Raw genomic sequence first — 24,411 nt, forward strand, 5'->3', positions numbered from 1 at the left:
GGGTGGAACTCCGCTTTAAAGTCCCAAATCCCCCTTCTTTTTTAACATTAGCATAGAAGCACTGAATATTGTCATTTAATCTGAAGGCTACTTTCACACTGAGGCGCTTTACAGGCGCTATAGCACTAAAAATAGTGCCTGCAAAGCGCATGTAAAGCGCCTCTCCTGTCACTTCAGCGTGAAAGCCCCGAGGGCTCTCACGTGCTTGCGGGACGATAAAAAAAGTCCTGCAAGCAGCATCTTTGAGGTGCTTTAGTAGCGGTGTATACAACATTCCAAATGCACCCCTGCCCATTGAAATCAATAGGTAGCGACGCCGAAGCGCCTGCAAAAGGGGCGTTTTGCGGGCACTTTCAACCCCTTATTCGGTCGCTAGCGGGGGTTAAAAGCACCACTAAAACTACAGTAAAGCACCACTAAAACTAGCCCCTCGCACCTCAGTGTGAAGCGGCCCTTAGTAAAATACATGTTCATTTTTTTTTTATCACTTGAAATGCTCACACTATGACAAGTGATGACATGCATACTTATAATTTTCATGTCAGACCTATTTTTTTATTATAATACTATAAACACACAAGAAAGTCAATGCAATAGAAAATGAGCAAAATCCTAATTATTTCTGGAACAGGGATGAGTAAAGGAATAATAAAATGTGATTATCGGGTTTGTTGCCCAATCCGGCGTTGTGCAAACGTACTTTGTTATGATGGGGGCAGAGTTTTCTGAGATTCTGGGAAATCTTTTGCCACGTAAAAATTTGTTTCTGACTCTGGCTCTGCAGGCGTGAAGAATCTGTCCGTGTAGAAGGTTCGTCAGGTTGGTACCGGGGATGGGTGGTGACGGTCTAATTCTAATTGGAAATTAATATTGTAAGGTGGGAGGGGGATAATAATCTGTGTACACGGTGTTCAAGGTATTGTTACCTTTTGCATTTTTTTTGTTTTTGTTTTGGATATCTTTAAAAAAATGGCCAAAGATCCCTTCAGATTTTTGTATTTGTATACTATTGTTAGATATCTCTTTACTACTTTGCCCAGAGAAACAATTAGAAGTCTCTCCAAAGTCAGAAGAAACTCTTTCATAGTTGTCAGGTGTCTCCTCTGGAAGATATTCCCTCCCATCCTGTTCTAGTGACAACTGCAAAAAGTTGGATTATTACAATGGTCACCAGGACAAGCCGGTGAGGGTGAATCTATCCAATGGTGATGCGGAGAGCTATAAAACCTAGTGGGGGTTTTAATGGGGGTGGCAAAAGTGTCCTTTTGTGTTGCTGGGAAGTAATAAGAAAGTGAGTATACGTGACTGTAGGTGCTTGAAGTGCAGGGACAAGACTATCCAGTGCCCGGGTAAAAGTTGGGAAACTGTGCCCCCCTGCCTGGATGGAGGAGTTGTGTCAGGACCTGGATCTGAACCTGGGACCTCTGCTCAGTGGCAGCTGGTGCTCAAAATTTTTGGGGGGGTGCAAACAAACTGAAAAATTCTAAAAAAACATCAATTGTAGCCTCACTGTGCCCATCAAACGCAGCCACTTTGCCCATCAAATGCTGCCACTTTGCCCCAAATGCTGCCACTGTGCCCATTAAATGCTGCCACTGTGCCCCAAATGCTGCCACTGTGCCCCAAATGTTGCCACTGTGCCCATTAAATGCTGCCAATGTGCCCCAAGTGCTGCCACTGTGCTCCAAGTGCTGCCACTGTGCCCCAAATGCTGCCACCGTGCCCCAAATGTTGCCACTGTGCCCCAAGTGCTGCCACTGTGTCCTAAGTGCTGCCACTGTGCCCCAAATGTTGCAACTGTGCCCCAAATGTTGCCACTGTGCCCCAAGTGCTGCCACTGTGCCCCCCGCCCGGCGCGGCACTTACCGCGGCAGGAGGCGAGCGGTGTCCTCTATTTCTTCCCCAACCCCAATGTCTTCTCCCGCCCGCTCCTCCTCTCATCCTCTGCTATGATTGGACGCCTGATAGGCGGGCGGGCAGGGGGCACAGTGGCAGCACTTGGGGCACAGTGGCAAATTAGGAGCTCAATTGATTTCTTACAGATTAACAATTTAATAAACTTGCAGCATTCTAAAGTGACAAAACATTGGGAAATGTGGATGTATTTCAAAGATTTAATAATTTTTTTTTATTTATTTTGCCCAGACATACATTTTAAGGCCTCCATAATGATATTTAGAAGTATTGAGATTGTGTCATGTTATACTTAGTCTTATCAGTGGTTGAAAACAAAGACTCAACTAACACATTGTCATTACCTGCAGTTGAGCGTCTATAGAAGACATGAAGTTCCTCCTAACTTTGCTTTTGCTCATCCCAGTCATAACTGCTTCAGATGAACACAAATCTAAAGAGACCCATGAAGATGCTGAAGGTGGAAAGAAAGTCCAAGCGCTAAAAGAAGCAGTAAAAGGAAATACTGAATTTGCCTTTAATCTCTTCAAGCACCTGGCCTCTGTGTCTTCTCAGGGCAAGGATTCACCACCCAAAAATATTGTTTTTTCACCTTTCAGTATTTCTTCTGCTTTTTCCATGCTGTTGTTGGGCGCCCAATCAAAGACCCACTAGGAAATCCTGGAAGGTTTGAGCCTGAACAACACAAACTCCACAGAAAGTGAGCTCCACCAGGCTTATTCCACTCTTCTCCATCTGCTGAATGAACCAAAAAGCAGCCTTCAAGTTGACATCAGCAATACCCTCTTTGTACAGCAGACACTGACCTTGCTGAAGAGCTTTGAAGATGATTTAAAGAATCTTTATCATGCTGAAATTAGGAAGACCAATTTCAATGACCCACAAGAGGCTAGAAAAGAAGTGAATGAATATGTGAAGAATAAAACTGAAGGCAAAATTAAGGAACTCGTCAAAGAATTTCCTGCAGATACTAAGTTGGCCCTGGTCAACTATGTTATGTTTAAGGGTAAGAAGAGAGCCACAGGATCTGGAGTAGATGATTACATATGTAGTGCTACCCGAGGAGAGGCTGCTGTAGATTACCCCAGGTCTTATTTGCTAGCACAGAAGCTGCTAGTCACAAGAACAGTTCCATGCACACACACTGACAATACAGGCTCAGTCTAGAGGATGTCAAACAAAACCAAAGGAATTTCTAAGCTCAACTTACCATCCAGCCTGCGACCAAATTATACTGTCTAACAATATGCATTTAGGGATTTATTCTGCACACATTTGCAAATACATGTGCCCCTTCAAGGCACCCCATTTTCTGTAGTCCCAACTTAAAAATTTGAGAGCCTCCACAGTGGAAGCACTGGTGAGGCAACGCAGTGGATACCTTTGCTGCCATAGTGCTATGTGCTGGGTGTCCAGTGCACCCCTGTGACTTTAAGGGGGGTTGGGTTCCCACCAGGCTCACCCACCCTCTAACTATCCATTATAATGCATGTGCTTCCACTGTGGAGGCTCTCAAAGCCCTTCCAGTGCTCCTTGCTGTGGAGGCCAGTTATAGGTGGGGCAGTGGCCAGTTGTTTGTACTGTTTAAATACTGGTGAGATAACGCAATGGACACCTTTGCTGCCATAGTGATATATGCTGGGTATCCAGTGTGCCCCTGTGCCTTTAAGGAGGGTTGGGCTCCCTCCAGGCTCACCTGCCCTCTACCTAACCATTATAATGCATGTGCTTCCACTGTGGAGGCTCTCAAAATTTAGAGTTAGGATTACAGAAAACAGGGTGCCTTGATGGGACTCTGTAGCTTACGCATGTAATTGTAAATGTGTGCCGACTAAACCCCCATTTTTTAACGCATATTGTCAGACAGGATCATTTGGTTGGTTGCAGGCTGGTCAGTAAGTTGAGCTTGGAAATTTCTGTTTTTTTTTTTTTTTTTTTACATGCATCGCTCTTACAGTGCTCTTTGCTGTGGAGGCCAGTTATAGGTGGGAGGATAGCCAGGGTCATGCACAGGAGAGCAGAGAAAGACAGTCCATTAAACAAGCCGGGGTCAAATCAGGAGGCGGGCAGAAGACAAGTCCAGGGGCAAGCCTAGTCGTTAACAGGTATTTACAGCAAGGTTTCACAGGAACAAATGCACTAAAGAAGATCAGCCAACAATCACAGAGGGTAACTAGCTCCCTTATAAAGGCCTCTTGGCCCCAATCCAGGCTGAGAACATGCACATCAGTGAGCTTGCACATAACCAGCTCGCATTCCTGCTGCCATGTAAGGCACTGGCAGGAATGACAGGTCTTCATGGGCCAGTGTCCTGACAGTAAGTCTTACTCACAATGTCCCAGGTGCTGACTGCCACCTTCCATGGGTAGTTCCTCAGTGGGGGAGATAACAAAAAACAGTATTTTTTGCTCAAAAAATTACTTAGAACCTCCAAACATTATATATATTTTATAGCAGAGACCCTAGAGAATAAAATGACAGTCGTTGCAATATTTTATGTCGCACGGTATTTGCGCAGCAGTCTTTCAAATGCAATTTTTTTGAAAAAATACACTTTCATGAATTAAAAAAAAAACAGTAAACTTAATCCAATGATTTTTGCATAATATGAAAGATGATGTTAAGCCGAGTAAATAGATACCTAACTTGTTACGCTTTAAAGTTGTGCACACTCATGGAATGATGACAAACTACAATACTTAAAAACCTCCTTTTAAAAACACTTTAAAAATGTCTACAGGTTACCAGTTTAAAGTTACAGAGGAGGTTTAGTGCTAGAATTATTGCTCTCACTCTAACGATCAAGACGATGCCTCACATGTGTGGTTTAAACTCTGTTTACATTTGCGGTCGCGACTTACGTATGGGCACGGAGGAATGGGGCGCCTTCAATTTTTATTTTTGTTTTTCTTATTTATGTATTTATTTATTTTTTACACTGTCCCTTCGGGGAAAAAAAAATCTGATAATTTTTTTTGCTGTCAGAAGGAATGTAAACATCCTTTGGGACAGTAATAGGCAGTGACAGGTACTCTTTATGGAGGGATCGGGGGTCTAAAGGACCCTTTGCACTTAACAGTATTCAAAATGCCAAGTTTGGCTGTTTTGAATGCTGTTATTTTTTAAATTTGGCACCTTTAAGTCTTCTGTAAACTGGAAGTGATGTCATGTAGACATGTGCACTGCTGAAAAATGTGTTCGTTTTCACTTTCATTTAATTCGTTTTTTTTTTGTTTTGTTTTTCGGGTCATTCGTTATGATCGCAATTCGTAAATTCGTAAATTTTAAAATTCGTAAATTCTAAAATAAGAAAGAAAATCCGAAAATTCTAAAGAATAACTAACTAACTAACTAACTAACTAATAATAACTAACTATTAAGTTATGGATATTGGAGCTTCCTTTCAAATTTGGCTGTTAGTGAACATAACAAATTTATCTGAAGTTACAAATTATCCGAAATAACGAATGCCGCATATAAACGAATGGAACAGAACAAATTAATAATTAGTGATAATAGTAATAATAATAATAATAAAACGTTTTTTTATTATTATTATTAATTAGTTACGTTCCATTCGTTTAGATTCGGCATTCGTTATTTCGGATAATTTGTAACTTTGGATAAATTCGTATTCGTTACGTTCACTAACAGCCAAATTTGAAAGGAAATTCCAATACCTATAATTTAATAGTTAGTAATAGTTAAGTTATTATTAGTTAGTTATTATTTCAGATTTTCTCATTTTCAGGTTTTTGAATTTTTGAATTTTCTGAATTTTCAAATGTATAAATTTATGAATTTTCAAATTTTCGTAAAAATTTGTTAAATGGGTTTTTGATAATTCGGATATTTCCAAATTAACTTTTTTTTCCAAATTCGTTAAAAAAATGAATTTGGAATGAAACTAATTGCACATGTCTAATGTCATGACATTGCTTCCAGGTTACTAGATCCGAGACCCAATCAAAGCCAATTTCCGGCTTCATTCGGGTCTTCGGCCAGCCAGCGGACGTATCCGGTTGGATGGAAGAGCTTGGGAGAGCCATGGAAGACGGCGGGAGGAGGGGGGAGGTCCCCTCCCACTCCTTGGGATAACAGCCAAGCAGCTTTTTAGCCGCATCGGTTGTTATTCCAAGAAAGCCAACCGCCGGCTCTAAAAAACGATACCGGGGTCATGCATGCAACTGCAGGCATCACCCCAGTACAAACCCTTCAAGCCGAGGCTGCATATTTGCATCCAGTCGGTGTGAAGGGCTTAAAGAGACAATACATGGGAAATGTACCGGTATTGTTGAGATGTGTTGAATATGCTTTTTTCCAGACGTTCGCTTTAATGCCACGAGCATGTTTTATTTGGGGCATCAAATCTAATAATTTCATGAGTTTATTTATCCATTCACCAGAGATTTTATCGGATTTAAAACACATGCATGTTTTATGTTATTAGGAGAATGGCAGGACCCTTTTAATGCAGCATTTACAAGTACCCAGAAGTTCAAGGTTGATAAGAACACAACGGTGGATGTTCCAATGATGCGTCGAACGGGTCAGTACAACATTTACCGTGACACAAAGCTTCCTTGTACAGTGGTGGAGCTTCCATACAAGGATAACGCATCCATGATCATCGCCATGGCTGACCCGGGCAAGATCCATGAGGTAGAGCAAGGATTGTCTGCTGAGACCATACAACGATGGAGGACATCATGGAGCAAAACGTAAGAGGAGAACACTGCAGGCCAATGTACAAAAAAAAACAAAACTTTGTTTACATGTTTATTCAAACTTAAAAACCATTCTCATATAATTGCATAACACGTATCTATATTCTGACATGCCATATGCCAGCTGAAAGTTACAATTGAACTTGCTGGGCGAGCATGTATACACTCATTTAGCTTACAGGAGAAAGACAGCCCAAGACAGAAATCAGCAGTGCTGTGATGTTGACTAGTATTCTAAAGGGTAGGAGGGAGGCAGAACAAGAACAGGAAGGAGCTGGGAGAAGGGCAAACAGGAGGAAAGACAAAGGGAAGCAGAAGGTGGAAAAAGGGCAGGCAGGTCAAAGTCAGGCAGGAGGTGGTAAAAGGGCTTGCAGGAGGCAGGACAAAGACACATAGAAGGTTTGACAAGGACAGACCAGAGGCAAAACAAAAGCAAGCAGAAGGTGTAACAAGGGCAGGCAGGAGGCAGGTCAAATGTAGGCAGAAGGCTGGAAAAGGCCAGGCAAGAAGCAGGACAAGAGCAAGGAGGATAAGGGAAAAGGGCTAGCATGAGGAAGGACAAAGGTAGGCAGAAGGTTGAACAAAGGCAGGCAGGAGCCAGGACAAAGACTGGCAGAAGGCTAAACAAGGGTAGGCAAGAGGAAAGACAAAGGGAGGCAGAAGGCTAAACAAAGGCAGACAGGAGTCATGGCAAAGGCATTCAGATAGTGGGATAAGAACAAACAGGAGGAAGGACAAAGGTAGGCAGTTTGTTGAACAAGGGAAGGCAGGAGGCAGGACAAAGGATTTCAGATGGTGGGACAAGGGCAGGCAGGAGGAAGGACAAAGGCAGGCAGAAGGCTGAACATGGGTAGGCAGGTGGATGGACAAAGGCATTCAGATGGTGGGACAAGGGCAGGATGAAGGCATGACAAAGGCATGCAGAAGGTGGGATAAGGGCAGGCAGGAGGAAGGACATAGACAGGCAAAAGGTTGAACAAGGACAGGCAGGAGGAAGGAAAAAGTCATTCAGATGGTAGGGCAAGGGCAGGCAGGAGGCATGACAAAGGCAGGCATAAGGTGAGAAAAAGGCAGGCAGAAAGCATGACAAAGGCTTTCAGATAGTGGGACAAGTGCAGGCAGGAGGGATGATAAAGGCATGCAGGGGGTGTGACAAGGGCAGGCAGGAGGCAAAATAAAGGCAGGCAGTCGCAAGGGGCAAGGACAGGGCCCACAGGCATGATGTGAAGCTTCATGATGTGAAGCTTTGATGCCATTGGATCATTATGACCCTCAGGCAGCTGGCATTGCCAGAGAGGTCGGGGATTACACCCTCTGTGTTTTTTTTCTTGACAGGTTCATTTTTTAAAACTGGCCGTGCACATTACATTCTAATTATGCAATCTTATTTAGATCTACCAAAAATTTTGCGGGGAAAGTTATAACTTAGGGATGGGCTGTCTGTTCGTGTCGAACATGAGTTAGACTCGAACATTGAGTGTTCGCCCGTTCGCCAAACAGCGAACAATTTGGGGCGTTCGCGGCAAATTCAAAAGCCGCAGAACACCCTTTAAAAGTCTATGGGAGAAATCAAAAGTGCTAATTTTAAAGGTTAATATGCAAACTATTGTCATAAAAAGTGTTTGGGGACCTGGGTCCTGCCCCAGGGGTATCAATGCAAAAAAAGTTTTAAAAACTGACATTTTTTCTTGGAGCAGTGATTTTAATAATGCTTAAAGTGAAACAATAAAAGTGAAATATTCCTTTAAATTTCGTACCTGGGGGTGTCTATAGTATGCTTGTAAAGTGGCGCATGTTTTCCCGTGTTTACAACAGTCCAAGAGCAAAATTTCTAAAGGGAAAAACATTTCTAAAGGGAAAAAAGTCATTTAAAAATACTAGAGGTAGCGCGCCACAGTGCATTACTAGGCCCTTTTGGTCTGGTATGAATATTAAGGGGAACCCCAAACCAAAATTTAAAAGAAAAATACGTAGGGGTTCCCCCAAATTCCATACTAGGCCCTTCAGGTCTGATGTGGATTTTAAGGGGAACCCCATGCCAAAATTAAAAAAAAAAAATGGCGTGGGGGTCCCCCTAAAAATCCATACCAGACCCTTATTCGAGCACGCAACCTGGCAGGCCGCAGGAAAAGAGGGGGGATGTCTCTTGTCTTTTTGAACATTTTTTACACTTTTTTTGTGAAATGGTAGGTGTACCCCATTACCATTTCACACGGGGGGCCAGGATCTGGGGGTCCACTTGTTAAAGGGGGCTTCCAGATTCTGATAAGCCCACCGCCCACATACCCCCACACCCACCAGGCAAGGGTTGTTGGGATGAGGCCCTTGTCCCCATCAACATGGGGACATCCTCCCCATGTTGAAGGCATGTGGCCTTGTATGGTTCAGGAGGGGGGGCGCTCTCTCATCCCCCCTCTTTTCCTGCGGCCTGCTAGGTTGCGTGCTCGGATAAGGGTCTGGTGTGGATTTTTAGGATGGCCCCCACTTAATTTTTGTTTTTTAATTTTGGCGTGGGGTTCCCCTTAAAATCCATACCAGACCTGAAGGGCCTGGTAATGCACTGTGGGGGAACCCCAGGCCGTTTTTATCAATGACTTTTATGAGTATTGCAGAGACCCCGACAATTCATTATAGCTGCCGGCGCTAGCACTTTTAAATGACTTTAATTTACTTTAGAAATGTCATTTTGTTCTCGGACTGTTCTAAACACGGGAAACATGCGCCCCTTTACAGGCATACTATAGACACCCCCCAGGTAGAAATTTAAAGGAATATTTCACTTTTATTGTTTCACTTTAAGCATTATTAAAATCACTGCTCCTGAAAAAAACGTCCTTTTTTAAAACTTTTTTTTGCATTGAAACATGTCCCCTGGGGCAGGACCCGGGTCCCCAAACACTTTTTTTGAGAATAACTTGTATATTAACCCTTAAAATTAGCACTTTTGATTTTTCACATTCATGTCCCATAGACTTTAATGGTGTTCGAACAAATTTTTTGCCTGTTCTCATGTTCTGCTGCGAACCGAACGGGGGGGGGGGGGGGGGGGGCAGATGTTCAGCTCACCCCTATTATAACTTGGTTATAGATTGAATGGCTTGTTTAGGTAAGCCTCTGCACTACATAGTTGTATTTAATGCTTAATTCCAGTACTGCAGGGCCTGGCAGTGTAAAAATGAAACATTAAATTGGACATTAAATCTGGAGAAGATTGTGCAGAGGTTGTACAATCCGATTCTAATGCATGTGAATCGCCATTGATGTATCAGCAACAATTCTAGGGTGAGGATCTACCTAAATAATCCATTCAGTTTATATCCCTCTCACTGCAAGTTTAACCACTTCAGCTCCGGAAGGTTTTACCCCCTTCATGACCATTTTTTGCTATTCGGCACTGTGCTACTTTAACTGGTAATTGCGCGGTCATGCAATGATGTACTCAAACTAAATTTATAGCATTTTCTCCCTACAAATAGAGATTTCTTTTGGTGGTATTTGATCACCACTGTTTTTATTTTTTTTATTTTTTGCGCTATAAACAAAAAAAAAGCATAACTTTTTTTTTTAAAAACTATATTTTGTACTTCCTGTTATAAAACATATCAAATATATATATTTTTTTATATAAAGAACACATTTTTCATACATTTAGACCAAAATGTATTCTGCTACATGCTACAATATAAATGTATATTGATTGGTTTGTGTGAAAGGTATAGAGTCTACAAACTATGGTTCAGTATACAGTATATAGTGGAATTATTATTTTTTGCATATACTAGTAATGGCGGCAAACAGCAACTTATAGTGGGACGGCGGACAATCTGACACTAACTGACACTTTCTAACTGCCACTGACATCACCAGTGACACTAATACAGTGATTAGTGCAAATACTATATACTGTCACTGTACTAATGACACTGGCTGGGAAGGGGTTAACATCTAAGGGATGATCACAAGTTAAATGTGTGCTTAAAGGGTAAGTTCACCTTTACAGAAAAATCTTACACAGGACCCCCTGCTTACCCCACTCCCCCCCCCCCAGGCCTGCTGACCTGGAGCGTGGCGAACTCCCGTTATGAGCCCCGGTATAGCCACCTCACGGGTCCCGGGCTTAGAAATCCCCTCGGTTTAATCTTCAAAATGTGCCCCGTCAGGAGGTACATTAGGAGCATTCTTATTGTTTGGCGCCGTCACATGGGCAGCGCCGCCCAATCAGAACCCACATAGCCCGTCCTGTCAGCGGGGAAGAGAGAAAACCGAGGGGATTTCTAAGCCCGGGACCCGTGAGGTGGCTATACCGGGGCTCATAACGGGAGATTGCCGCGCTCCAGGTCAGCGGGACTGAGGGGTGAAGGGGGGGGTGTGGAGGGGTCCTGTTTAAGTTCACCTTACAGATTTTTCTGTAAAGGTGAACTTACAATTTAACTATGTTCACTGTGTGGTGCTTTACTGCTTTGCAGGGAAACAAAAAACGGCACATCACCGATTTCAGAAGAGAGCTTTGTGTGGTTTACATGCACACAGCTCTCTCTGTAACTCGTTCTGATGATCGGCGGGTCTATAAATCATTGGGTGGGAATTGGATGGATTCAAGCCTTTAGGGTGTGCAGTACCACATTTGGTCAGAGGTGCGGGGGCGCTGGTGACACTCGGAGCCGCTCGGCGACCACTCGGAGCCTCTCAAAGACACTCATAAACACTCCATTTCCAAGTGTCTCTGAGCCTCTCCGAGTGTCCCCGAGCGGCTCTGAGTGTTTCCTTGTGTCTCCGAGCATCTCCAAGTGTCTTCGAGGTTTTCCGAGTGTCTCCAGCACCCCTCCACCTTTGGCCACATGCGGTACGGCATACAATAGCAGTCACTGCAGAACGGATTATCTGAGTTTCCAGTGAATCCTATGGATAAACTCACTTTGATATACGAGTGCTTTGGATTACAAGCATTCTTCTGGAACTAATTATGCTCATAATCCAAGATACCACTGTACCAATGTACCACTGTACCTTGGATTACGAGTATAATTCGTTCCAGAAGAATGCTTGTAATCCAAAGCACTCGTATATCAAAGTGAGTTTCCCAATAGGAAATAATGGAAACTCAGATAATCCGTTCCACAGCCACTGCTTGTCTATGCAGTACCGCATGTGGCCAGAGGTGCGGGGGGTGCCAGAGACACTCAAAAACACTCACAGACACTTGGGAACGGAGTGTTTCCGAGTGTCTCCATGCGTTTCTGAGCATCTCCGAGTGTCTGAGTATCACCGGCGCCCCCGCACCTCTGGCCAAATGCGGTACTGCACACCCCAGCAACATGAATCCTGCTCGTCTTGCGAGACAGCGCTCGCAAAGCGAGTCAGGATTGTTTTTTTAAACAGCACATATTGCGAAATGCTCGTAAACCGCGTTACTCGCAATCCGAGGTTGCACTGTACATGATTCTGCACAGCCGGCCTGCGCGGTAGCAGTAAAACTACAGTTTGCGGTCAGCAAGTAGTTAATGATAAATTGTCGTGTTGTCTTTCTAATGCTGGGTCATGTATGGCCCTACAATTGTTTTGGTGGATCAGCAGCTCTATGGGGGTCTCAGCTGCAGTGGGGTGAATAGAAAAGGTGGTTGAAGTTTTGAAGCTTCATTGTTTGTTTTGTTTGTTTACTTCACAGGACCATTGAACTTTCTGTACCCAAATTTATTATTACTTCCAAAATAAACCTGGTGGATGAGTTACCTAAAGTTGGCATCAGAACCCCTTTCACCGATGAGGCAAACTTCTCCGGAATCACTCCTGATATCAGGCCTAAAGTGGGATCGGTACGAGTCCATTCTATCCTCTAGACATGTGCAAATCATTTCCTTTCCGAATTCCTTTTTTAATGCATTTCGTCAAATTCTTTCATTTGGAAATATCCGAATGAACAAAAAACCCGTTTAACAAATTTTTCCAAATATTTGTAAATTCAAAAACGCAAAAATTCCAAAATCTGAAATAATAGCTAACTAATAATAACTTAACTATTAAATTATAGATATTGGAATTTCCTTTCAAGTTTGGCTGTTAGTGAACATAACGAAAGCAAATTTATTCAAAGTTATGAATTATCCGAAATAACGAATGCCGCATCTAAACGAATGGAATGTAACAAATCAATGAAAATAAATAATAATAAAAACATTTTATTATTATTATCATTATTTATTATTAATTTGTTCCGTTCCATTTGTTTGAAAGCGGCATTCGTTATTTCAGATAATTCATAAGTTCGGATAGATTCGTATTCGTTACGTTCAATAACACTAACTTGAAAGGAAATTCCAATACCTATAATTTAATAGTTAGTAATAGTTAAGTTATTATTAGTTAGTTAGTTATTCCTTGAAATTTTCGGATTTTATTTCTTTATTTTGGATTTTTGAATTTATGAATTTATGAAGTGAGATCATAACGAATGACACCAAAAATGAATAAAAAAAAAAAAAACACGAATGAGATGAAAATGAACACATTTTTCGGCAGTGCATATGTCTATCCTCTAATAAGACAATGTTAGTTCTCTCATAGAATGGAACTTAATGAATCAATGAAAATAAATAACAATAATAATAATACAAACTTTATTATTATTATTTATTATTAATTCATTCCGTTCCATTTGTTTAGATGCAGCATTCGTTATTTCGGATAATTCGTAACTTCAGATAAATTTGTATTCGTTACGTTCACTAACAGCCAAACTTGAAAGGAAATTCCAATACCTTATCAGAAACCATGAACCAGACCGAGACAGAAGTACAGTAAAATCACAGTTGCTTATTAACCACTTCGCGCCCGCGCTATAGCCGAAAGACGGCTGCAGCGCGGACGCTACCTGCCGGGTGGACGTCCCTGGACGTCCAGCTGTTTACTTGCGCAATGCGCGCTCCCGCGGGCGCGCATCGGGGAAGTTCTGTGCTGGCCGTGTCCCTCGGACACAGCCAGTCATAGATCGCCGTAAACGGCCAATGACAGCGGCTGTTTACAGTGCGATCGGCGGTGCCAATGAGAGAGGATCTCACATGTAAACATATGAGATACTCTCTCATCGCCGGCTCTCCCTCCTCACACAGAGACAGCGTGTGAGGAGGGAGAGCGAACCGCTGCAGCGGTGAGTGGAAAAAAAAAAAACAGGAAAAAAAGTCGTCAGTGTTTTCTGTCATCCCTCCCCGCTGTCATCTGTCCCCACTGTCATCCCTCCCACTGTCATCTGTCCCCACTGTCCTCTGTCGCTAGTGCCATCCCTCCCCACTGCCATCCCTCCCCACTGCCATCCGTCATCAGTGCCACATATTAGTGCCATCTGTCATCAGTGCCACATATTAGTGCCATCTGTCATGAGTGCCATGTATTAGTGCCATCTGTCATCAGTGCCACGTATTAGTGCCATCTGTCATCAGTGCCACGTGTTATCAGTGCCACGTATTAGTGCCATCTGTCATCAGTGCCATCTGTCATCACTGCCACGTGTCATTAGTGCCACATATTAGTGCCATCTGTCATCAGTGTCATGTGTCATCAGTGCCATGTATTAGTGCCATCTGTCAGTGCCACGTAATAGTGCCAAACGTCATCAGTGCCACGTATTAGTGCCATCTGTCATCAGTGTCATCAGTGCCACATATTAGTGCCACCTGTCATCAATGCCACGTCAGTGTCATCAGTGCCACGTATCAGTGCCATCTGTCATCAATGCCACGTATCCGTGCCATCCTTTATCAGTGTCACGTGTCATTGTCCTGGTGCTCCAGGGCCTTCAAAAGTGTAATAGGTAGTCAACAAGTTAGATGGGTAATTTATGCTCCAAGAACACGTGACGGCGCTCCCTGCATGTTGGGCCTCTCTATGTGGCCAGGCTGTGAAAAAGTCCCACACATCATAATACTCAGGAGGAGTAGCAGAATGTATTTTGGGGTGCTATTTGTGGTATATACATGCCATGTGAGAGAAATAACTTATTACAATGACAATTTTGTGGAAAAAAACAAAAACAAAAAACAAATCTTCATTTTGCAAAGAATTGTGGGAAAAAATAACAACATCAAAAAACTCGCCATGCATCTTACTAAATACCTTGGAATGTCTTCTTTCAAAAAAGGGGTCATTTGGGGGGTATTTGTACTTTCCTGGCTTGTTCGGGTCGCAAGAAATGAGATAGGCCATCAGTGCGTCAGGTGTGATCAATTTTTTATGATTTGCACCACAGCTTGTAGACTCTCTAACTTTCACAAAGACCAAATAATATCCACTAATTTGGGTTATTTTCACCAAAGATATGTAGCAGTATAAATTGTGGCCAAAATTTATGAAGAAAAATTAATAATTTGCAAAATTTTATCAGAGAAACTAAGAAAAATGTGTTTTTTTTCAAAATTTTCGGTCTTTTTTTATTTATAGCGCAAAAAATAAAAAACCCAGAGGTGATCAAATACCACCAAAAGAAAGCTCTATTTGTATGGAAAAAAAGGACAAACAATTCATTTGGGTACAGTATTACATGACTGAGTAATTGTCATTCAAAGTGTGAGAGCACCGAAAGCTGAAAATTGGTCTGGGCAGGAGGGGGGTTTAAGTGCCCAGTAGGCAAGTGGTTAATAAAAATAAAAAAGGTAAATAGAGTAAGCGTAGTCAAAGCATAGCCAGAGTCCAGTAACCAAATCGGGTAATCAGCCAGGCCAGAAGTCAGGGATCCAAGTAGAGGAACAGCAAGCAGGATAGGGATCCAGAAGGGATGTCAGCAAAGCCAGTCTTTAAACAGGAACGCAGGAGATGGTTTCTTGTGATGTGACCAAGGCGAAGGCAGGACTTAAGTGATCTGGATGTCTTTAAGTAGGCAGGACTGATGAGCAGATCCACAACAGCTGGTTAACTGTGGAGAGAGGAGAGCTGGCAATTAGCCGACAGCTGAGCGGCCAGCTCAGACAAGGAAGGGCTAAGCCAGCCCTGACAGTACCCCCTCCTCAACGACCCCTCCCCCTCGGAGGACCACCAGGCTTGAGGGGAAATCACGGAGGAGGCCAGGGGCATGTATGTCCGAGAATGAGACCCAGGAGCGTTCCTCCGGACCATACCCCTTCCAATGCACCAGATACTGTATGCGCCCACGGAACCTACGGGAGTCAACAATGGATTGTACCTCATACTCCTCATGCTTCTCAACCTGTATAGGGTGAGGACGTGGCACCAAGGTGGTAAAGCGGTTGCAGATCAATGGTTTCAATAAGGAGACATGAAACACATTTGAGATGCGCATACTAGGAGAAAGGTCCAATCGGAAAGGCCCAATAAACTGAGGTGCGAACGTCAGTGAGGGGACACAAAGTCGGAGGTTGCGAGATGACAGCCCTACCCTGTCCCGAACCTGGTAGGAAGGCGCAGGCAGGCGTCTGCGGTCAGCATGGAGTCTGTACCTATCATTAGCATGACGCAAAGCCTCCTGGACGTGTGCCCAAGTGGAACGAAGACCACGGAGATGCTCCTCTAGCGCAGGAATACTCTGCAAGTCAGGCAACATGGAAGGCTGGAAACCATAATTCGCCATAAATGGAGACATCGGGAAGCAGAATTCAAGGCACTGTTGTGAGCAAACTCTGCCCATGGTAATAGGTCGACCAGTTGTGATGGTCAGAAATATAGCAACGTAGGAATTGCTCCAAGGACTGATTGGCTCATTCTGTGGCCCCATTAGACTGCAGGTGATATACAGAGGAGAAAGCAAGCCCAATTCCCAGCTGTGCACAAAAGGCTCACTAGAACCAGGACACAAACTGACTACCCCTGTCTGAGACAATCACCTTGGGTAGACCATGTAAGCGAAAGATCTCCCGAGCAAAATTGGAAGCCTGTTCCTTTTAAGTGGGCAACTTTTTAAGTGGAATACAATGACACATCTCTGAGAACTGGTCAACCCCCATAAGGATAACCGTGTTGCCTTGGGAGTTGGGCAACTCCACAATGAAATCCATAGACAGGTGGGTCCAAGGCCTCTCTCCTTTGTGTATGGGTTGTAGGAGGCCCACTGGAAGGTGTCGTGGAGTCTTACTCTGAGCACACATGGAACAGGCAGCTACGAAGGCAGTTACATCAGCACATAGACTAGGCCACCAGAATTGTTGGGAAATGGCCCAAATGAGTTGATTCTTCCCAGGGTGGCCAGTTGCCTTGGGAGAATGGTAAGTCTGGAGCACGGCAGTACGGTGACACTCTCGGACAAAGCAGCAGTCACAAGGTTTCTCAGGAGGAGCATCGACCTGAGCAGCAAGAATTTTGTCACCCAAAGGAGAAGTAAGACTGGTGCGATCTGTAGCCAGAATACGATCAGGAGGAATCACAGGAACCGGAACTGACTCCAACTTGGAAGTGGAGGAAAATTGTCGTGGCAAGGCGTTAGCTCTTACATTCTTAGTGCCGGGTAAGAATGAGACAATGTAATTGAAACTTGACAAGAAAAGAGCTCATCGCGCCCTTCTGGGAGAGAGGCGTTTATCCTCAGACAAGAATATGAGATTCTTACGGTCAGTACGAATGAGAACTGGCACAGTGGTACCTTCGAGGAGATGGCAATCTTTTTAGCCCTGAAAGAATGGAGACAACAGCTCTCTGTCACCAATCTCGTAATTGCACTCCGCAGGTGACAATTTCTTGGAAAAGTAGCCACAAGGATGCATAGCACTCTCAGAGGTAGGACATTGAGACAGAAGGGCGCCAACACCAGTCTCAGAAGCATCAACCTCAAGGATAAAAGGTGTTAAGCCGCCCCCATTTCTCCTTTGAACCCGGGTTGGACCTCTGGGTGTATGGATAGAACTCTCTGATCGATCGGGTAATCAAGACACACACATGGGATGGTGAATCAAAATTACAATGGTTTACTGGGTTTGCATATATCTTTTACACTTACAGAGAGAGAGAAAAACCTCCCTCTTATTATCAGCCAATGAGATTGAAGCATAGACTTTATGAAAAAATAAGCATAAAACGTCATAAATTGCATATTCTGCCTAGAGATATCCCTCAGGCTATATCTAAATATAAGTTTATATATATGTGACCACGTATGCTAGGCAATCTGCCAATTGTTCCAGGCATGGGACCTAACCATGTGGTCAAGCTAACCACACGTACATTCTGTTCAAGTACATAGCTTGCAAATAATCTTTGCACATCTAATTTTCTGCATAAAAAAGCAAAATACATTTCTTCTTGTATAACATATCTTAAAGCAGCACTCTAACATCCTTACAATCCCTCCTTTGATCATAACAGACGAAAAGTCTGTATTGATCACCAATATTATTCATTATACCATCTCTGTTTTGTGTAAAACATAGAAACAAAAGAATATATTATACATGTCATTGAAAAAGCTGATAGGCAGATTGATAAGGGGGAAAAAGAATCTGTCAAGTCACTTCACCCATTTGGGGAACAGGGGGAGAACCAGAGTCTGTAGGGGGTTCCTGTTATTGAGAGAATTAGAGTTCCATTGTTTCATCTGTGGACATGTATATTTTTCGGTGATCAGGGGCTTTCTTTATCCTTGATGCGTGGATCCATTGTGGGCTCTAGTCAGTCAGGACTGCTGTTCTTGCAACTTTCAAGACTTCAAAAGGTCCTTGGAAGATCGGGCCCGTATGTCTTCTTGCTGCTGGTTGCTTTACCAACACCCTGTCTCCGGGTATAAAAGGATGTGTTGGTTCTGTGGAGAGAGGAGGAAAGGTGACAGCTACCTTGTCATAATTTTCTGTAAAGCTTCTTACCAGGTTTTTCACGTACTCTTCCTGTAAAGAATATAGATTAGGTTCCTCTGCTATTTGTCTATTTCCTCTGTGTTGGTTTTCCCATTAATATCTCATAAGGGGATAAGCTGTTTCTGGAATGGGGTGTGGTACGGATTTGGAAAAGTATTGCGGGAAGAAAAGCTAACCAGTTTCTCAAAGTTCCTCCTGTCCCTTTCTTTAGTTTATCGTTAATATTTCTGTTCATCCTTTCTACTACTCCTGCACTTTGGGGGTGATAAGGGATGTGTAGTTTCCATTGAATACCTATCAAATCAACCTATCAATGAGTGCATTCCCTTTTGCTATTTCTGTTTTATCATATGAGTGCCCGCGAACCTTAATTACATTAATGTGGCGAGGAAGAAGGAGCGCTTTCAATAAGGCGTCCACATGCTATCTGTGTAAACATTCACATCCTGTCCTTCAAAGAGCTGACATGCTCTAGTAAGAGCAATTAGTTCTGCTTGTTCCGCTGAAGTTACTTGCAGTGGTTTACTTCCTACAGTAATGTCTCGGAGCATGACAACTGAGTAACCAGTCTTGTATGTGTGATCGTCAGGACGTGTACAGCTACCGTCTACAAACACATGTAAGTAATCAGGGTTGGGGGTGTCTTTTAAATCAGAACGTGGTGAAGTAGACTCTAAAAGCCGTTGATTACAGTCATGTTGAGGAATAGGATCAGTTTCTGAAAGATGCAAGAGAGAGTGTAGAAACCTGACTTGTGGTGTTGTCTCTGAGCAGGATTTGATTTCAAGGTTCTGTGTGTTAAAGAGTATAACTTCATAGCCACTTGTATGTTGTATGTTGTGCTGCCATATGCTGAGTACTCATGTTCTGCATAAGGTGAACTACCGAATGTGTTGTGTATAATGTTGTATGTCCTCCCAATGTGATTTTGGATGCCTCCTTTATAGCCATTGCACAAGTTGCGAGAGCTTGAAGGCAAGAGGGCATCCCCTGAACCTGCACGGGTAATTTTTTTGACAGATATGCAACTGGTCTCAAAACACCACCATGTCGTTGTGCTAAAATTCCTGCAAACGCTGGACCCGAGACTACACAATATAAACAGAATAGTTTATTATGGTCAGACCCAATGCAGGTGCCCTTGAGAGGGACGCACAGAGGGTGGCAAATGCTTGTAGCATTTCCTCAGTCCAATTAATCATTTTTGGAGAGCCCAACAACGTAGCAGCTCTAAGGATCGAGTCCCAGTGCGAACAATCAGGTATCCATTGTATGCAGTAGACAATCGAGCCGAGGAAGGAGAGACTGAGGCATGTAAGTGCTTTGACCCGAGCTGGTGATACCCTTTGTTTGATTATACATCCCAAATACTCAACCTGCGACCTGCACCACTGGATTTTTTTGCAAGACGCCAAATGGCCTTCTGAGGAGAGGTGATGTAAAAGGTGCTCAGAGTCAGACTCACAGCGTCCCTGGCTTTCCCTACACAGCAGTAGGTCATCTACATATTGAAGCAGTATGGAACCCTGAGGAGGTGTCTAGTCATCAAGGGATCATTTCTATACCATAGAGAAGGCTACTGGGCTGTCAACAAATTCTTGTGGGAGCCGTGTCCAATTGGCCCCAAACAAAACCAAAGATCCTTTGTGCATCCTCCCCAACCGGTACACAAAAAAAAAATGTGTTCCATGGACTAACTATTTCCTTTAGTATGCCTTCCTTTTTGTATTCTTCAATCAATGGTGAAATGCCCTGTATTTTTTCATCTGTAAGGGGATATTGTTTTTGGAAGTGTGGTATTGTGTTGGGTTTGAAAGTAGGAGAGTAAGGTGTACAATTAAGATGTCCTACAGAGGTTTTGTCTTTAGCCCAAATTGGGTGATTTTCTAGTGGTCCAGGTAGAAGCATGTAATGTCCCCTGAAGTCTTGATATTTAGGATTAGTCAAGTCACATAGTGGAGACTTTGCTGTCAATCCACCTTCTTAGTCAAATCTTATATTGATTCTTAAAGCAGACATTGACCTCCCTGGCGGTTTTCCCGAGTGTGGCTCGGGGTTAAAATTCAGGACCATTAGAGGTAACCCCGAGCCACACTCGGGATTACATCGCAGGATCCTGGTGCCTCCTTACTTACCTTGTCCCCGGGATCCTGCGATGTCCCCCGCAGTATCCGTGGGCTCCGTCCTCTGCCCGAAGCCTCTCCGTGCCAGGCTCTGTTCCCTGCGAGCGTCGCGACGCACGGGGGCGGAGCCTGGCGGCAAATTAAAAAAAAGTAAAAATCATAACACATACAGTACTGTAATCTTGCAGATTACAGTACTGTATGAAATGATTTCACATCCCTTTTGTCCCCAGTGCTTTGTCCAATGCCCTGTATGCAGTTTTATGTGATATATACTGTTCTTTCTGCCTGGAAACTGGAGATTGTCCATAGCAACCAAAAAGTGTCCCTTTACGTCAAAAGTGGCTTTAGACCAGCTAGAAAACAGCGATAGTAAATTAGAACACTTGCAGAATTGAGCAATAGTGAATCGAGGGGAAATTTATTTTATTACTATTTATTTTTATTTTTTTTAATTATTCATTTTTATTTATTATATTATAATTTATGTTTTTGTGTTTCAAACTTTATCATACCCGGGATATCTACTAGACTCTTGTTTGGACAGATTTAAGTGTGTTATTGTTAAGAATTACAGACCTACAATATAAAACGCCAAATTTCAATGCAAAATAATTGTACCGCTTTCAGCACCTAAAATCCAAAATAATCATACCGCCAGGGAGGTTAAGTCTCTTCCCATTAGGGAAAGGTCAGTCAGTCAAAACAGCAAAACACATAGTTGTAAGAGGTTCGTCCTGTAATGTACTAACTTGTAATGGAGGAGTCACTTTATGTTGGATGTCAATTCCATTAATACCCATTGAGCAACCCTCTGTACATTCTGGAGTGATAAACCTACGATCAGTGAATGATATATTTTATGTAGACAAACCAAAAATGAGTAAAAATCTTCCCCGGGATTTTGTTTGCAAGACAACATAGTGTGTACACTTGTGTCCCCTTTGTATGCTTTCTGCCAAGCTAGTCCTAGTTGGCCCCAAAATATATCCCACCCTTCAGGTTTGTCATAGGGATCTGCCATGATAAAAGCTGCCGCTACATCAAATTCAACCGTGGTTTCAGGGTATACTGCTTGAATAATGATTTGGAGATCTTCTGCACTCATCCTAGCTCCTGTACAATACCTTTTTAGAAAAGCTGCAGCAGCTCCGGGATCCTTTCTAGGTTTAGGGCAGGTGTCCCTTATATCTTTAATTAGCCGACGGGGAGGGGGGTCTGAACCTGAGTATTACCTATCATGATCAAAGGAAGGGCCTTAGAGGGCTCCTTCTCTTTGTTTGCAGAACGAAAGATTATCTGACCCGCAGACTCTACTTCTTGTAATGCTATAGCTAGTTTTTCTGATTTTTTTTTTTCTCTAGCCTCTTTGCTTCCCTCTCTTCTTTCTCCCTGTCTTTCCTTTAGTACATTTTACAACATTTCATCATATATTTACAATCCTAGTCACCCGGGGGGTAATTGTGTCGATTATGCGTCCCACAAATTTTAATTACCTCCTCCCAATCTTCCAGGGAACACGGTCCCAATGACCCCAAGCCTGAAAGATACAACTGATGTGCACGAGTTTGTACATTTTCCCAAAAAGGATCAACACAATTTACCCCACAAGTGCCTTTTACAAAATCATAGGGGGAAGGTTGGTCCCGCTCACCTTCCAGAACTTTCTTCCCTAACTTATTTCCCATAATTATTTCACAATATCCTTATATACCAAATAGTAAATCAACTCCCTTATGTTGAAATATATATTCACATATGCATATGATCACAACAAAATACAGAGCATTATATTCATGAAGAAACAACGTTAAATTGTGTGCACACAACAATTTCCCCTTTTTTTTTTTTAGAGCTCCATACACCCGTCCTGTATTTTAAGAAAGCATCAAATGCTCTCTATAATCCTATAAGTCCGGCCAGCCTAGTGGGACATCATTTAACCATTAAAACTATGCGACTTCTTTATCCCAGGAGAGTCAACCTAGCAATCCTCGAGATTATACAATTAAAAAAAATAAAAACAATAGGGGTCAATCGTGCCAGGATAAGTGAAAAGGCTTCGCAAAATGAGTTTACGAAGTTCCACTCACCTGTCAGTCGATTACCCCAACTTCTGGTACCATTTCTGTTAAGCCGCCCCTATTTCTCCTTTGAACCCGGGTTGGACCTCTGGGTGTATGGATAGAACTCTCTGATCGATCGGGTAATCAAGACACACACATGGGATGGTGAATCAAAATTACAATGGTTTACTGGGTTTGCATATATCTTATACACTTGCAGAGAGAGAGAAAAACCTCCCTCTTATTATCAGCCAATGAGATTGAAGCATAAAACGTCATAAATTGCATATTCTACCTAGAGATATCCCTCAGGCTATATCTAAATATAAGTTTGTATATATGTAACCACGTATGCTAGGCAATCTGCCAATTGTTCCAGACATGGGACCTTTGTTTTGTCACTTCATATTTTGCTAAATGTCAAGCTAACCACACGTACATTCTGTTCAAGTACATAGCTTGTAAATAATCTTTGCACTTCTAATTTTCTGCATAAGAAAGCAAAATATTTCTTCTTGTATAACATATCTTAAAGCTGCACTCTAATATCCTTACAAAAGGTAACGTAGGATCAGGATGTGCCAACACAGGAGCAGAAACAAAGGCAGCCTTGAGACTTTCAAAGGCCTTAATGGACTCCGGAGGCCAACTCTGTGGCTTACCGTTCTCTCTGGTCATATCGGTCAGGGGCTTGACCAGAGACGAGATGTTACGAATAAACTTCCGATAATAGTTGGCAAAACCCAGGAAACGCTGCAGAGGACGTAACCCCATGGGTCGAGGCAACTGTAGGACTGCTGAAAGTTTCTCTGGGTCTATCGAAAAACCAGCAGTGGAAATGACATGGGAATTTAACCTGTTCCCGATGGAACTCACATTTCTCCAGTTTACAATAGAGATTGTTCTCTCTTAATTTCTGAAGCACACGACAGACATCTGTGTGGTGGCTCTCCAGTAGGGATGAGCCGAACAACCCCCCCGTTCGGATCGCATCCAGAACATGCGTACAGGTAAAAACTTTGTTCGAACACGCGAACACCATTAAAGTCTATGGGACACGAACATGAAAAATCAAAAGTGCTAATTTTAAAGGCTTAAATGCATGGTATTGTCATAAAAAGTGTTTGGGGACCCAGGTCCTGCCCCTGGGGACATGTATCAATGCAAAAAAAAGTTTTAAAAACGGCCGTTTTTTCGGGAGCAGTGATTTTAATAATGCCTAATGTGAAACAATAGAAGTGTGATATTCCTTTAAATTTCGTACCTGGGGGTGTCTATAGTATGCCTGTAAAGTTGCGCATGTTTCCTGTGTTTAGAACAGTCTGACAGCAAAATGAAATTTCTAAAGGGAAAAAAAAGTCATTTAAAAGTGCTAGCGCTAGTGCCGGGTATAATGAATTGTCGGTCCGGCAATACACATAAAAGATCACTGATAAAAATAGCATGGAATTTCCCCACAGGGGAACCCCGAACCAAAATTAAAAAAAAAAAAATATGCGTTGGGGTCCCCCTAAATTCCATACCAGGCCCTTCAGGTCTGGTATGGATATTAAGGGGAACCCCCGCACCAAAATTTTTTTTTTTAAATGGCGTGGGGGTCCCCCTCAAAATCCATACCAGACCCTTCAGGTCTGGTATGGATTTTAAGGGGAACTCCGCGCCAAAATTTAAAAAAATGGCATGGGTCCCCCCAAAAATCCATACCAGATCCTTATCAAAGCACACAACCTGGCAGGCCACAGGAAAAGAGGGGGGACGAGAGAGTGCCCCCCCTCCTGAACGGTACCAGGACACATGC

The 24,411-nt window shown here is 43.0% G+C and overlaps 1 long non-coding RNA gene and 1 pseudogene across 1 annotated transcript; one reads left to right on the forward strand and one right to left on the reverse strand.

Annotated features, from left to right (window-relative positions):
* Positions 1-663: 663 nt before the first annotated feature.
* The window catches only part of LOC141117088 (serine protease inhibitor A6-like), a 50,813-nt pseudogene continuing 27,065 nt past the window's right edge, over positions 664-24,411 (forward strand).
* Positions 17,520-23,582, reverse strand: LOC141117089 (uncharacterized). Its single transcript, XR_012237098.1, has 2 exons — positions 22,641-23,582; positions 17,520-18,372 (listed from the first exon to the last, which is right to left on the reverse strand). It is a non-coding gene; the product is annotated as an uncharacterized lncRNA (long non-coding RNA).

This window comes from Aquarana catesbeiana, linkage group LG13, assembly GCF_042186555.1.
Source record: "Aquarana catesbeiana isolate 2022-GZ linkage group LG13, ASM4218655v1, whole genome shotgun sequence".
Taxonomy (NCBI): Eukaryota; Metazoa; Chordata; class Amphibia; order Anura; family Ranidae; genus Aquarana; species Aquarana catesbeiana.